The sequence below is a fragment of the Bos mutus genome, chromosome 8, assembly GCF_027580195.1.
Source record: "Bos mutus isolate GX-2022 chromosome 8, NWIPB_WYAK_1.1, whole genome shotgun sequence".
Taxonomy (NCBI): domain Eukaryota; kingdom Metazoa; phylum Chordata; class Mammalia; order Artiodactyla; family Bovidae; genus Bos; species Bos mutus.
Genome location: NC_091624.1, coordinates 50,694,331 through 50,708,196, shown reverse-complemented (window position 1 = coordinate 50,708,196; position 13,866 = coordinate 50,694,331). Strand labels below are relative to the sequence as shown.

The window sequence follows — 13,866 nt, the reverse complement described above, 5'->3', positions numbered from 1 at the left end:
TTAGGTGACAAATGGCTTACTCCAAATTACTCTGCTAAAGAGCCGCAGAGCCCCCTTTTGAAGCCAGACCTTACCCCAATGTCTGGGTTTTTAATCATTAAGTTTCATGGAAGAGCTGATGTCAGAGATACGGGGTGATGTTGGGGCATCCAGAGAAAAGATGAATGGGGATTGTGGACAGAGGAGAGGGTCAGCCAAGCCCCCAGGCAGGAAATTTTGGCTGGGCTTCCCGGGTGGCTCAGACAGTGAAGAATCTGCCTGCAATGTGGGAGACCTGGGTTTGATCCTTGGGTTGGGAAGATCATCTGGAGGAGGGCATGGCAACCCACTCCAGGTTTCTTGCCTGGAGAATCCCATAGACAGAGGAGCCTGGTGGGCTGTATAGTCCATGGGGTCATAAAGAATCAGAAATGACTGAGCGACTAATCACAGCACAGAGGATACAGAAAGAAACTCAGTCTGGCTGAAGCTCTAGGAGTCTGAAGGGGTCAGGGAGAAAGATCAGCTGGTTCAGTTCCTGCAGAGTTTTTGTTAACTTGAGGGCAGTAAGGAGCTGCCGTGAGTCCCAGCACAGATGGCCCTAACCATCCTGAGAAGAGTCAGACAAAAAGGGCCCACGCAGACTCAGGAGTCGGGGTCCGCCTCTCCCCCACCGGATAGCCCTGAAGGTGGGACTCAACAACCCATGCGCTCCTGTCCCACGTTTGTATAATGAAGAAAATGTACCTACTTCCTACCTAGGGGAGGCCCCAGCAGTAGATCAAAGCGGTGGGAATTTTGCTTTTAACAAAAAAGCAAGGGAAAAGAGCCAGGACAGTTCAGGATTCTAGTATTTTCAAAGGAAAAACGAAGAAATTCTCATCCCCTGTTCTGAAGCGTACTAAATACAAACTGTATTAGTTGAGGAACCGTAATAGGTTAATGATTTTAGACTTTTCTTCAAATCAAGTACATTTCCTAGAGCTTTGTTGATCTTAGTTTGAAAGTACACAGAGATTGAAATACAGTGAACCATGAAAGAGCTCCCTACACATACCTACACTTACACATGTACACACTCTACCGGAAAAGGAAACAAAGCTTAAAACCTTGAAGATGACAGATCTCATTTGGGCTTTTTATCATTTCTTCAAACCTCAGTACTCTTCAGCCTGAGAAACAACCAACTGTTTCTTACTTTCCGCTTTGAAATTTGATGACACAGGCAAGAATTCTGTGTTCTGGTGCATTTACAGGGCTGAGTGTGGCTGGGAGCTATAAGGACCCACTTTTTCTCCTTCAATGCACTGCCATTTATTCTCACCTAGGAGAGTGCACTGGGTCAGGGAAACCCAAAATCTGGATTTGAATCAGATTCCAGTTCACTGGGTGACCTTGAGGGGGCAGGGAAAGGTTGAGGGCTTACTAAATGCCAGGTGCTTTTTATATGCCATCTCAGTAAGCACTTCTAACCACCTGAGAGGTGGTAGTCTTCTCATATCCGATTCCAGGAATAAAGGTTATTCCATCTTTTATTCAGCAAGCAGTACAGCTGCCATTCCCAGCCTGGACTGAGTCCAAAGCCCCTGCCTCCTAGTTTCCTTCCTGAGGTTCTGGGGTTCCTAACTTGTGCCATGATGGTAAAGGACCTTCTAACCTCACCGTTACACAAAACTCACAGATCATGAAACAAGCATGAATTTACTCCTGCAATTATTATGCATTAGAGTATCACACAGTGTCTGAGCTGGATGTGACACAGCAAGACTCAGTTAGGAAGCCTGGGCCAAAGATTTAGGACCTCAAGCCAGTATTTGTGACAATCAAGGCACCTGTGCCCAGCAGCAGCCCTCTGGCCAGCAGGCAGCAAGTGTAGCAGCAGGAGGAGGAATGAACAGAGACCTTCAACCGACCCCAACCAACCCAGATGTTCTGGTGGCCTCCCTCTGGCCTCCCCCCAGGCGGCTTGGTCTGCAGAGGAAACAGATCTTATGTCTCTTTCTCACCACCTCCTGCCTCTCACTCCGCCACATACAGCTTCCCAGAAATTTCTCTTCAATCACTCTCAGCTTGAGACAATTCCACACCAAGTGCTTATTATTTTACACCTGAGATCACATGTTCAATGGAGTCAGAACATCTGGGTCTCAGCTTCCTCATCTATTAAAGTGGGGGGCGGCGATAATAAAACCCTCAGGAGTTGTTGTGAGACTACAATGAGACAATGAATGGAAATTACTTAACATTGAGCCTGACACATAGTAAACACACAATCAATAGTGATGAATTCCCTGTTACTGACTCTTTCCTTTCTCTAAATTCCTTCTCTTTCTGTACTGCCTTTGAATCAACCCTCCAACCTCTTAGAAAAACAAATCATAGTAAGTGATGGTCTTCTGTAGTCAGATAAGATACAAGAACAGAGACGGAATGGAGGTCACGGCCGCCCTTCCTGGCCCACAAAGCAGACAGTCCCACCAGGCCAAGCAGCGGATGCAGAGGATTCTTATTGCAACTGAGCTACCTGATGCCATTTGATGGCAAAGAGAATGAGGTTTCTTTTCAGAACAGCATCACTGAAAGAGCACTGGCAGCAACAGAAATCCACCCATGTCGGCACTGACCCTAAGTTCTGAGTGTCTGTTCTAGTGAGTCTCTTGACTCCAAGAGCTAACAACAGAGAGCTTATCATAAGGGTTTATGTGGCATTTAAGAGAATGGATTTTTAAAGAAACACAAGAATAGAAACATAGTAGGTGTGGATCAATGGCAGCCCCAAGGCCCTCAGCAGCTGCAGTCTGGGTCTTCACTCATCACATGACTCAGCCACCCTCCAAGGATCTCCTCTATTCTCCTCTTGTTTGGAGTCTACATAACATTTCTCTCCTTCATGGCTTCTGCTTCCTCCTAAGATCAGTTAGCCAGGGCTCCTCAAAGGCTTGACTCTACCTCATGGCTTCTCTATACATACCATTTCAGCCTCAATTTCTGTAGCTAAGTGTCCTTCTGTATCCGCAGTTTAAATGTCTAAGAGAACACGCGTCTTCTTTTACACTGGGTCACATCACAGGTCCCTGGTGAGGCCAGCAATTGGCTGTTCTTGGGTCTGATGTCCATTTCTGGTTCAGTTAAATTTTGACCAGGGTGTAGGGGTAGAGCAAGATATTATGGTAGAAACACAGCTGTCTGGGGCTGCCACTCCATGAACAGGAGTTATGGATGTAGAACTTTCCCTTAGAAAGGGCTGTGGGAATGGCAAGCACCACGGCTGACATGTTGAAAACATCTATACATACTAGAGCCCCACGTGTCTGCTGCTGTCAACCACCAAGATGTCCTCAGCCAACAATGCCAAGGTGCCCAGAGTGAGTAAAGGAATTGTTTGACCAGCCTCCTCCTTCCCTGTCAGTGGGCTCATGAATAGGTGATGTCCTCCCACTTTTTTCTTATAAAGATTAACAGAGTTAATTCCAATTGCAACCTCTCTAACCCTCTTCTTTCTTTGTATCTGTCAGCCATTACTCAGTGCAGTGACTGTGGTAGCTGTAACTTTGGTCTGCCCAGCACACTTTCCCTCTTCACAATTTTTATTTACTGTTGGCTGTGCTGGGTCTTTGTTGCTGCACACGGGCGGTGTGGCAGGTCTTTGTGGGTTGTGCGGGCTTCTCACTGTGGTGGCTTCTCCTGTTGCAGGGCACAGGCTCTGAGTGCACATGCTTCAGTAGTTGTGGTCCATGGGCTTAGTGGGCCCTCAGGATGTGGGATCTTCCTGGACCAGGGATCGAACCTGTGTCCCTTCCACAGGCAGGTGGATTCTTAACCACTGGACTACCAGGGAAGTCTGCACCTTCCCTTTTTTGGTTTTTTTAGAAGAACCCCACTCCCACTTCATTTAGTCCTGAGTCGAGGGGCTGTCATGCAAAGTGCTTCAGCCCTTCATCACAGAGGATGGATCCCCGGCCCAAAGTAGATGATCAGAATAAACCACCCCCCCTTGCCAGGCACGGGGACAACTCAGACGATTCCATCTGAGGAACAAAGCCAAACTAAGACACACAAGGTTAAGTGACTATGAGAGATAGAGAAACACCCTAAGAATATTTTGGCCCCTGGATCCAGCTATGCAGTTTTATAAGCCAATAGAGTTTCTTTTTAAAGTTAAGAGTGCCTAAGCTGGTCATTTGCAACCAAGAGAGTTCTGACAGGTATACGCAGAGTTTTCTTAAGGAAATTCTTTACTCTCTCACTTTTTTTCCTCCCTTATCTCACTGGTTCCATCTCCCGGTCCTTAAATGACTCTAATCAAAGCTGACACACTGTATTATAACAAGTTGCCAATAAGCGGCAAAGGAAAAGACAGTTCAAGTGGCCTAAGGTTTTGTACCATCCAAAAGAAGAGTAGAGACATTTATCATTTCCATAATTTATCAACTTTGGTTAAATTGAAATTTCAAGGGTAACCATTAAAAGAAGAGCAAGAAGAGCATAATGTCCGTTTGAAACTAGAAGAAGGGGGTAAAAGCAGTGATTAAAAACCACCTCCCCAACAGGAAAAAGAGAGCTAAAATAAAGGGAGAACTAGCAGGACAAACGCGCTGAAACATAAAATAGGACGACAAACTTAAACCTCAATACATCCATGGTTGTATTAAATGAATACGGACTAAATGTACCACCTAAGAGACAAAGACTATAAAAAACCAAACCCCAACTATATGCTATTTATAACAGACATTCTTAAAACACACAGAAACAGAAAGGGTGAAACAAAAAGGATAGGAAAAGATATACCTTGCATAAACTAACCAAAAAAGATGGTATGGCTATACTGGTATCAGATAAAATAGAGTTAAGGCTAAAAAAAATAAGGTTAGTACACCAAGAAGTAGAACAACTTCATATTTGTATGCACTTGATAATTGGGCTCAAAGATATAAAAGCAATAAATTAAAAGGTAAAATAGACAATGTCATTATCATAGTTGTATATTTTAACACATTTCTCTATAATAGCTAAGATAAGCAAAAAAAATCAGTAAGGATCAAGAATTTAAAATAATTAATAAACTTGATCTAATGGCATTACAAAGAACTATTACAGAGAATCCAATAATTAAAGAATACAAATTATTTTCAAGCACACATATAACACTTATAAAAACTCAAAACAGAGCCCTAAAAGAAATTTCAACAAATTTAAAAGATTAAGATTATACAGAACAAGCTCACTGACTACAATCAATTAATAAAAGATAACTAGAAAATACTCATATCCTTGGAAATGAAGAAAACATGTCTAAGATACCTATGAGTCAAAAGGGCAATCACACTGGATACTAGAAAGTGTTAATGAATGAATAAAATACTACATATCAAAACTCATGAGCTCTGACTAAACAGTATTTGGAAAAAAATGCTTAACTTTAAATGTAAAGAATAAAAATAAAAAGTATAGAATTTAATGAACTAAGCATCCATTTCAAAAAGTTAGAGGAAAAAATAAAAAAATATACTAGGAAAGTAAAATTCTTTTTTAAAAAAGCAGAATTTAATGGAATAGAAAACCCAACCATGGAGAAAACCAATGAAGACAAAAGTTGGTTCTTCAAAAGAAACCTCTACTAAGCTCAAGAAGAAAAAAGAAAAGGCATAAAAATAAAATCAGATGGAAAGAGGATATTGCTACAGATGTTGCAGACATGAAAAGGGAAAGGAAATATTACAAAGTTTACATAAATAAATCTGAAACTTTAAAAGGGACAAATTCCTGAAAAATATTACTCGAAAACTATCTTAAGAAGAAATTGAAAAACTTGTCCTAGAAGCATTAAACATTGAATCTGTGGTTAAAAATAACATAATAAAATAAACTTCCAGATCCAGGTCGCTTTGTCACAGAGTTCTTTCTTACATTCAAGGGACAAAGGAGGGAAACTAATACGGATGGTGGAAGCGGAAGTTGATGGGCATGATTTGATCTTTGGACCAGTGGTAGTGGCTGGGATTGTCCCACTCACCTTATACTTGTGAGTTTCCCCAGAAACTGTGACTAACCAGAATCCTGGAGAGGTTGTCCCCAGATGGAGTGAAGTTGACGTAGAAGGGAAAGGTTTGACTATAGGGAATACCACTGGTGCCCCACCCAGATCCTCTTTACTGCCTAGCACACCCATCCCCCAGACACAAGTGTCAGCTGCTAACAACAAACTGATGTCTCTTCTCCAGAAAACTGCCACCTCACCTAGTTATCCTTCTCTTCCTCTCCTCCCTCCATCCTGCTTCCCTCATTCTCCTTTTCCTGACCACTTCTTCCAATGCATCATTTGAGTGTTAATCCCCACTAAGGTCCTGCTTCAACAGAACAGGATCTAAGATAAACAGCTAGGAGGATGAAAAGGGCAGGAGAAGGTACTTTTAAAACATATAACTGACAAGGAACCACTACTCAAAATTTATACAGAACTCAGATAAATCAATAAGAAAAGCTGAAAAATAGGCAAAAGACGGAATAGGCAGCAAACAACAGATGCTATCTGATTAACCAATAAAAAAGTGCTCATCAATAGTAACCAAGGAAAGAAAATTAAAACCACAGAGATATCAATAAAAACCACCTACAAGAAGAGTTTCAAATTTTTAAATTGACAATACCAAGTCACTGCAAGGATGTGAAAAAACAGGAACTGTTACATATTGCTGGTAGCAAAGTAAATTGGTACAATCACTTGGAAAACCATTTGGCATTATCTAGCAAAGAAATTCTTCTTCAACATATATAACCTAAAGAAACTTGTTCACAGGACTTCCCTGGCTATCCAGTGGCTGGGACTCTCTGCTTTCACTACAAGGCGCGCGGGTTTGATCCCTGGTCGAGGAACTATGATGCCACAGGCTACGCAGCATGGTCAACAAATTTTAAATAAAATAAAATGGTTAAATGGTGAATTTAAAAAATACATAAAAATTAAGAAACTCATTCACATACACAATAGAAAATGTCTAAGGATGTTCATGGCGGCACTGTTCTTTGCATTTAGAAACTATATCATAAGAAACTTGTAAACACAAGGATGAATAACACTACTGTGACATATTCATACCATGAAACATTGCTAGCGATGAAAGTAAGTGCAGTCACCACATGGATTCAGCTCACAAACAAGCTGAGCAAAAGAAGCAAACACAAAAAGCACACAATATGATTCTACAGGTATAAAGTTAGAAACCTAGCAAAAAAGTAAGTGTATCGCTGAGAATGCAAACATAGGTGACAAAACTACAAAGAAAAGCAAAGAAACAATTATCACAAAAGTCAAGATAGTTTCTTCCAAGGAGGCGGTTTTGATTTGGAAGGGGGTGCTATGACTACTGGCAATGTTCTATTTCTTGACATAGGCGGTAGTTACATGTGTATTTCCCTTAGAACTGTGAAATGATACATTTATGGATTTTACCCACATGCATTCTTGGTTGTATTTCTCTCTTTTTTTAGGCTGTGCCTGAGACATGCAGGATCTTAGTCCCCCCGCCAGGGATTGAACCCGTGCCCCCTGCAGTGGAAGCATGGAGTCTTGACCACTGGACTTCCTGTGTCACATACTTTTAAAAGTTTAAAACAAAGACAATAAAATAAACATATTGATTACCGTTTGACTCTTACCTATGAAAAGTGAGGTGAGTTGGCACCCAAAGTCCTGGTGGAGCTATCTGGTTGAAGGTTGGCATTCCTGAGTATTCTTGGTAGGCAAAATCCTGGAGAGGAGTAAAAGTGATTTGCCAAAAAGCCTTGGGTTAGAGTTAGGACGAGAAAGGATTCAGCTCCCAAACCCTGAGAAAAGCTTTGAAAATACATAACTCTACTGTGTGGTCTGAGGTGACCCCAACCAAGGCTGCCTCTATGCGCTTCCCAAATAGGGGAGACTGGGGGAACCAGCTTAGTCTCAAGCTCCACACATGCCCTTTGGGAGAATGGCTAAGCACAGTGGCATAAATTTAAAGAGCTCCAACCTTGGAATCCAAGCATGGGATCAACTGGCAGGGCCATGGTCCAATAAGGGCACTGAGCAGCAGTGGACACACTTCCTTAAATGGTGCAGGACAGCTGTTCAATAGTCATATGATACAGCTGCGTCAGAAACAATGTGGGTAGACTGCTCAGACTACTGTTCTCTCCCTTCTGGAGAGGAAGACTGACTTCTTTGGACTGTCTGAGCCCCCAGGGGGCTTGGAAGTGGGAGACTTTGTAATTCTCACTAATGGGGGCATTAAGAGACTTGGGAGATTATTTGGAAAAATAAAGAAATATGGGGCTGCTTAGAACCCAACTGGTTTTGAAATGAGATATATGGTTAAACATCCAAAATGAAAAGACAAAATATTAACCAAATGAATCTGCTTATCTACCTTTATCTACCTTTATGAACATATTAGCATGTGTACAGGTAGGAACTAATACATCCCTAGGCTAAAAGAAAGACTAACGAGGGAAATAAGGAAACATTTCAAAGCAAGCCCATGATAGGTGACTTAAGAGAAGATCCATTCATTAAGGTAAACTGAAAGGACAAAATGCTTCTTGTACTATTATTATTATGTGCCTGACACACGCAGAAGGAACTTGTTTCTTTTACATCTTCCTTGAAAAGCATCTCAGTATCTTCTTGGTTTCCCAGGACACCATCTTTACCACCTCTTAAAGCTCTCACTTGCTCCCAATCTACATCTTTATCAGAGCCCCACTGATTTGCCCCTTCGGATTATCCCTCTAAAGATTCTGAGATACCTAAACCAGGGTCTATATGTGTTGTTGTTCTGGGTTTTTTTTTTTTTTTTCTGTTTCTACTTATTACCACTCCCCTTGGTCCTGCCACTGATGGATGTTTGTTAAAGGAAAGAAGGAAAGAGGCTGGGAGGGAGCAAAGGATATTATGGCTGCACTGTAACTGAAAAAAAAGAGAGAACCACCATCAGAAAACAAACTGCAGGGAACTGGGGACTACCTGACCATGTATTACTTGACAGCTACTTATGTTATCATAAAAATACAATTCGTCTGATAACCATGGAAACCAAAAAGAAGGCACCGAGGTGAGGGTGGCTCTTTTCAGAAATCTAAAAACAATAAGAGGGCTGCCTGAAACCAGAAAAAGAAATCCAAGCACTGTACGCCTGAGGAAATCCTTTACTAAAAGGCCTGACAAAGCAGCGCTTTCTCCAGTCTCTAAAACCTCACCAGGCTTCAACAAGGGCGCTGGGACCGCTGGGGCTGATCATGAAACTATTCAGGCCTCTGTGTGCATCGGTCCCTTGGGGCCAGCTGCTATGAGGAAGGCTCACTGGGGACCTATTGTTATTTTAAAATGTACTAAGAACTGGCAGAGGAATATGTGTGTGTGTGTTTCTTCTCCAGATCCTATCAGGTACACAAGCACACAGTAAGTGCTCCATATATACTTGTTGAATAAATGAAGAAATCAGGTTAAAATTCAGGGAAAGCACAGCATCTGGTAAACAGTGTGTGTTCTTTTCACCACCCAGTGCCAACATCCTGTCAGGTTCTGAGAAAATCAAAGTCCTGTACTCAGTTCTGGGTCCAGTTTCTCCATTTGCCCAAGGAGACAACTGGAGTAGATGGTTTCCCAGGCATCTTCCAGCTCTGACAGTCAATCACTGTATTGTGCTTTTTTTGGTGGCAGCACACGCCTGGCACTTCTCTTTCCCCTCAGAGGGAATCTGATACCCATCTGCTCCAATACATTAATGTTCCCATCCTGACTGACTCACTTGGTAGAAACAACAGGTTCACATGCCAACTGTAAATGAGAAGGCAAAGGGGGCCCAGACAGAAATGGGGAAGAACTCCACTTGGCCCCGTTCTTAGGAAATCAGTACAGCACTCTTTTTAGGAATAAATATGCAGAAACGGAAGTGTGATGATTCTAAACATCCCTCACCTGAATGACTCTCTAGCTTACTAATACCTGTACTAATAGCAAATTATTGAGCATTTCTGTGCCTGACACGGTGCTAAGCCCTATTACACTTAATCTTCACAACAATCTCATGAGCTAATTACTGTTGTTATCTTCTTCTAACAGATAGGGTTCTATCCTGCTCGAGGTTGCACAGTAAGTGGCAGAGCTAGGATATGAATCCAGGTGTAACTGACACCCTGAGTTCTGGCTCTTCAGATGGCTTTTCCACCTGTTCTTCATTGTGGTCCTGTGAGCGAGGCAGGACAGGATTGATCACCTTTACTTTAAAGATGGAGAAACTAGTCTCGGGACAGGCTTTGCGATTTGCACAAAACACAGAAGACATAAAAGGTGCCTGGCCTCAAACACTCGCTCCTGCGTTCCGAGATGAGGGTTCTTCCCATCTTCCTCTTCGACTTCATTAACAGACTCGCACAACCTCCAGGCTGAAGGCAACCGCAGAGATCCACCTTCCTGGCCCCGTTTCACAAAAGGGGAAACCAAGGCACAGATGTTCTCCGGAGCAGCTAAGCCTCCAAGTGCCAGCAGAGCGCGGGGCCGCGGGCGGCCTGAGGGCAGCCCTCCCGGTGCAGCCGGGGCCAGGTGCTCAGACTCCTTGGCCGGCAGCCTCGCGAAGCGCCCGAGGTCCCCGGGAGGCAGCCCCAGGGCGCCCGAGCCCCCTCCCCAGGGCCGCCCCCTGCTCCGGGGCCAGGGCATCCCGGGGTCTCGGGCTGTCTCCCCCTTACCTCGCCGGGAGCTGTCCGGGGCGCTAGCCCACAGCACCGCGGGCCTCGGGCGCCGGGGCCGCAGCCACCTGAGCGAGGACTGCGGCGCGGGGCCAGGGGCGGGCACGCCTCGAGCCCCGCCTAGGGGCGGTATTTGCCGCGCTGGTGCGGGGCGGCAGCCGTCACGTGACGCGCGGGGAGGGGATGCCGGGAGCGGCGGGCGCGCGGCCGGGCTGGGCTTCCGGACCACCGCGGCGGAAAGGAACCCGGAGTCTCCTCAGGGAGGGTAGGGAGAGGGAGACGTGAACGGGGCGGATGAGGCTTCAGACGCTACGAAGTTGAGCTCGCGGAAGGACGATTAAGGCTGGTACTGCATGGCCCCCTGGAGCAGAAATAGAATCGGTGGGTGGAAATTGCAGGCAGGCGACTGGGGTCACTATGAAGAAGATTCTTCCAGTCACCAGTTATCTGTCGGTGTAATGGGCTGTTCCAGGAGGTAATGAGCAACTTTGTAGGTGTGCGCAGAGGGGCTGGTTCATTCATTCAACGAACTGACCGCTGGCTATGGTCCAAATAATATGCTGGGAGTATATATTAAATGATTTTATGTATACACACTACCTGTCACATACTTGTTGCTGCTGCTGCTGTTATTATGGGCACAGACGTGAACAAAGCTGATGTGGCTTCTGTCCTCCTTAAGTTAATTTCTGAGTGAAGAAGGTAGACATTAATCAGATATCATTTAAATAATTTGTAGTAAGTGCATGGGAAGAACCCAGATTTAAAACTAGGGGGCAAGGGAGGGTGGTCAGGAGTTAGCCAGACAGAAGAGAGGCCGGTAAAGCCTCTATGAAAGCTCTTGGGTGGGGTGGGGCAAAGAAGAGAAGATTGCTCTTTGGGTAAATGGAAGATGTCCAGTTTGTCTGAAGCTTATTGTGTTGACAAAGAACAGTGTAAGTGAAATTAAAGCCAGGTAGGGATCAGATCATGCAACATTTAGTAAGGCACAGTAAGGATTTAAAAATTTTATGTAAAAGGAAGGCAAAGAAGGGGTGAAGGATGTGGGTGATTTGAGACCCCCCCTCCCTCTTTTAGTATGATAGGAGTCGTGGGGAAGATCCCTTGAAAAAGGAAATGGCAACCCACTCCCATTTTCTTGCCTGGAAAATTCTGTGGACATAGGAGCCTGGCAGGCTACAGTCCATGGGTTCACAAAGAGTCAGACCAAACCTTAAAAAAAAAAAAGAAGAAGAAGTATGCCAGCTACTATGTGGAGAATAGACAAAGTAAGAGTGGAAGCATGGAGGTTGGTTAAAACTTGGACTGCAGTGATGGTAGTGAAGATGGAAGTAGATTCAAGGAACTTTATTGAGGTAGTCAGCCTCAAGGCTTGATAGGGGAAACTAGGGGGATTCCCCAGTCTTTTAGCTTAACGTGATTGGATCCATGAAAATGCTATTTTGTGAACTATTATCAGTGTCAGTTCAGTCGCTCAGTCATGTCCGACTCTTTGCAACCCCATGAACTGTAGCACGCCAGGCCTCCCTGTCCATCACCAACTCCTGGAGTCCACGAAACCCATGTCCATTGAGTCGGTGATGCCATCCAGCCATCTCATCCTCTGTTGTCCCCTTCTCCTCCTGCCCCCAATCCCTCCCAGCATCAGGGTCTTTTCAAATGAGTCAGCTCTTTGCATCAGGTGGCCAAAGTATTGGAGTTTCAGCTTCAACATCAGTCCTACCAATGAATGTTCAGGACTGATCTCCTTTAGGATGGACTGGTTGGATCTCCTTGTAGTTGAAGGGACTCTCAAGGATCTTCTCCAACACCACAGTTCAAAAGCATCAATTCTTTGGCGCTCAGCTTTCTTTATAGTCCAACTCACACATCCATATATGACTACTGGAAAAACCATAGCCTTGACTAGACAGACCTTTGTTGGTAAAGTAATGTCTCTGCTTTTTAATATGCTATCTAGGTTGGTCATAACTTTCCTTCCAAGGAGTAAGCGTCTTTTAATTTCATGGCTGCAATCACCATCTGCAGTGATTTTGGAGCCCCAAAAAATAAAGTCAGCCACTGTTTCTACTATTTCCCCATCTATTTGCCATGAAGTGATGGGACCAGATGCCATGATCTTAGTTTTCTGAATGTTGAGCTTTAAGCCAACTTTTTCACTCTCCTCTTTCACTTTCATCAAGAGGCTCTTTAGTTCTTCTTCACTTTCTGCCATAAGGGTGGTGTCATCTGCATATCTGAGGTTATTGATATTTCTCCCGGCAATCTTGATTCCAGCCTGTGTTTCCTCCAGCCCAGCGTTTCTCATGATGTACTCTGCATATAAGTTAAATAAGCAGGGTGACAATATACAGCCTTGACGTACTCCTTTTCCTATTTGGAACCAGTCTGTTGTTCCATGTCCAGTTCAAACTGTTGCTTCCTGACCTGCATACAGGTTTCTCAAGAGCCAGCTCAGGTGGTCTGGTATTCCCATCTCTTGAAGAATTTTCCACAGTTTATTGTGATCCACACAGTCAAAGGCTTTCACATAGTTAATAAAGCAGAAATAGATGTTTTTCTGGAACTCTTTAGCTTTTTCGATGATCCAGAGGATGTTGGCAATTTGATCTTTGGTTCCTCTGCCTTTTCTAAAACCAGCTTGAACATCTGGAAGTTCACGGTTCACGTACTGCTGAAGCCTGGCTTGGAGAATTTTGAGCATTATAGCGTGTGAGATGAGTGCAATTGTGCAGTAGTTTGAGCATTCTTTGGCATTTCCTTTCTTCGGGATTGGAATGAAAACTGACCTTTTGCAGTCCTGTGCCCACTGCTGAGTTTTCCAAATTTGCTGGCATATTGAGTGCAGCACTTTCACAGCATCATCTTTCAGGATTCGAAATAGCTCAACTGGAATTCTATCACCTCCACTAGCTTTATTTGTAGTGATGCTTCCTAAGACCCACTTGATTGCACATTCCGGGATCCAGGAACTATTATAAGGGGAACATATTTGGTGGGGGCGGTAGGGGGGGGTGTCAAGAACTCAATGTTGGACTTGTTAAATTTTAAATGCCTGTGTGTCAGCCAAATGGAGATCAAAAGATATTTTGATACAGACCTCTGGATTTTGGAAGAAAATGTCAACTACAGAAATCTAACTTCAAAGACCTACAGGACCTTCTAGAA

At 43.9% G+C, this 13,866-nt stretch overlaps 1 protein-coding gene across 2 annotated transcripts in view; it reads right to left on the bottom strand.

Annotated features, from left to right (window-relative positions):
• Positions 1 to 10,824, bottom strand: part of FBXO10 (F-box protein 10) — a 42,641-nt gene extending 31,817 nt beyond the window's left edge. The window contains exons 1-2 of one of the 2 annotated variants that reach the window (XM_070375629.1): positions 10,699 to 10,824; positions 7,639 to 7,730 (exon numbers count right to left, since the gene is read on the bottom strand). The gene's annotated coding sequence lies outside the window, so the exon portion shown is untranslated. The remainder of the gene's footprint in view (positions 1 to 7,638; positions 7,731 to 10,698) is intronic. The other variant, XM_070375628.1, reaches the window with a different exon arrangement.
• Positions 10,825 to 13,866: the final 3,042 nt, after the last annotated feature.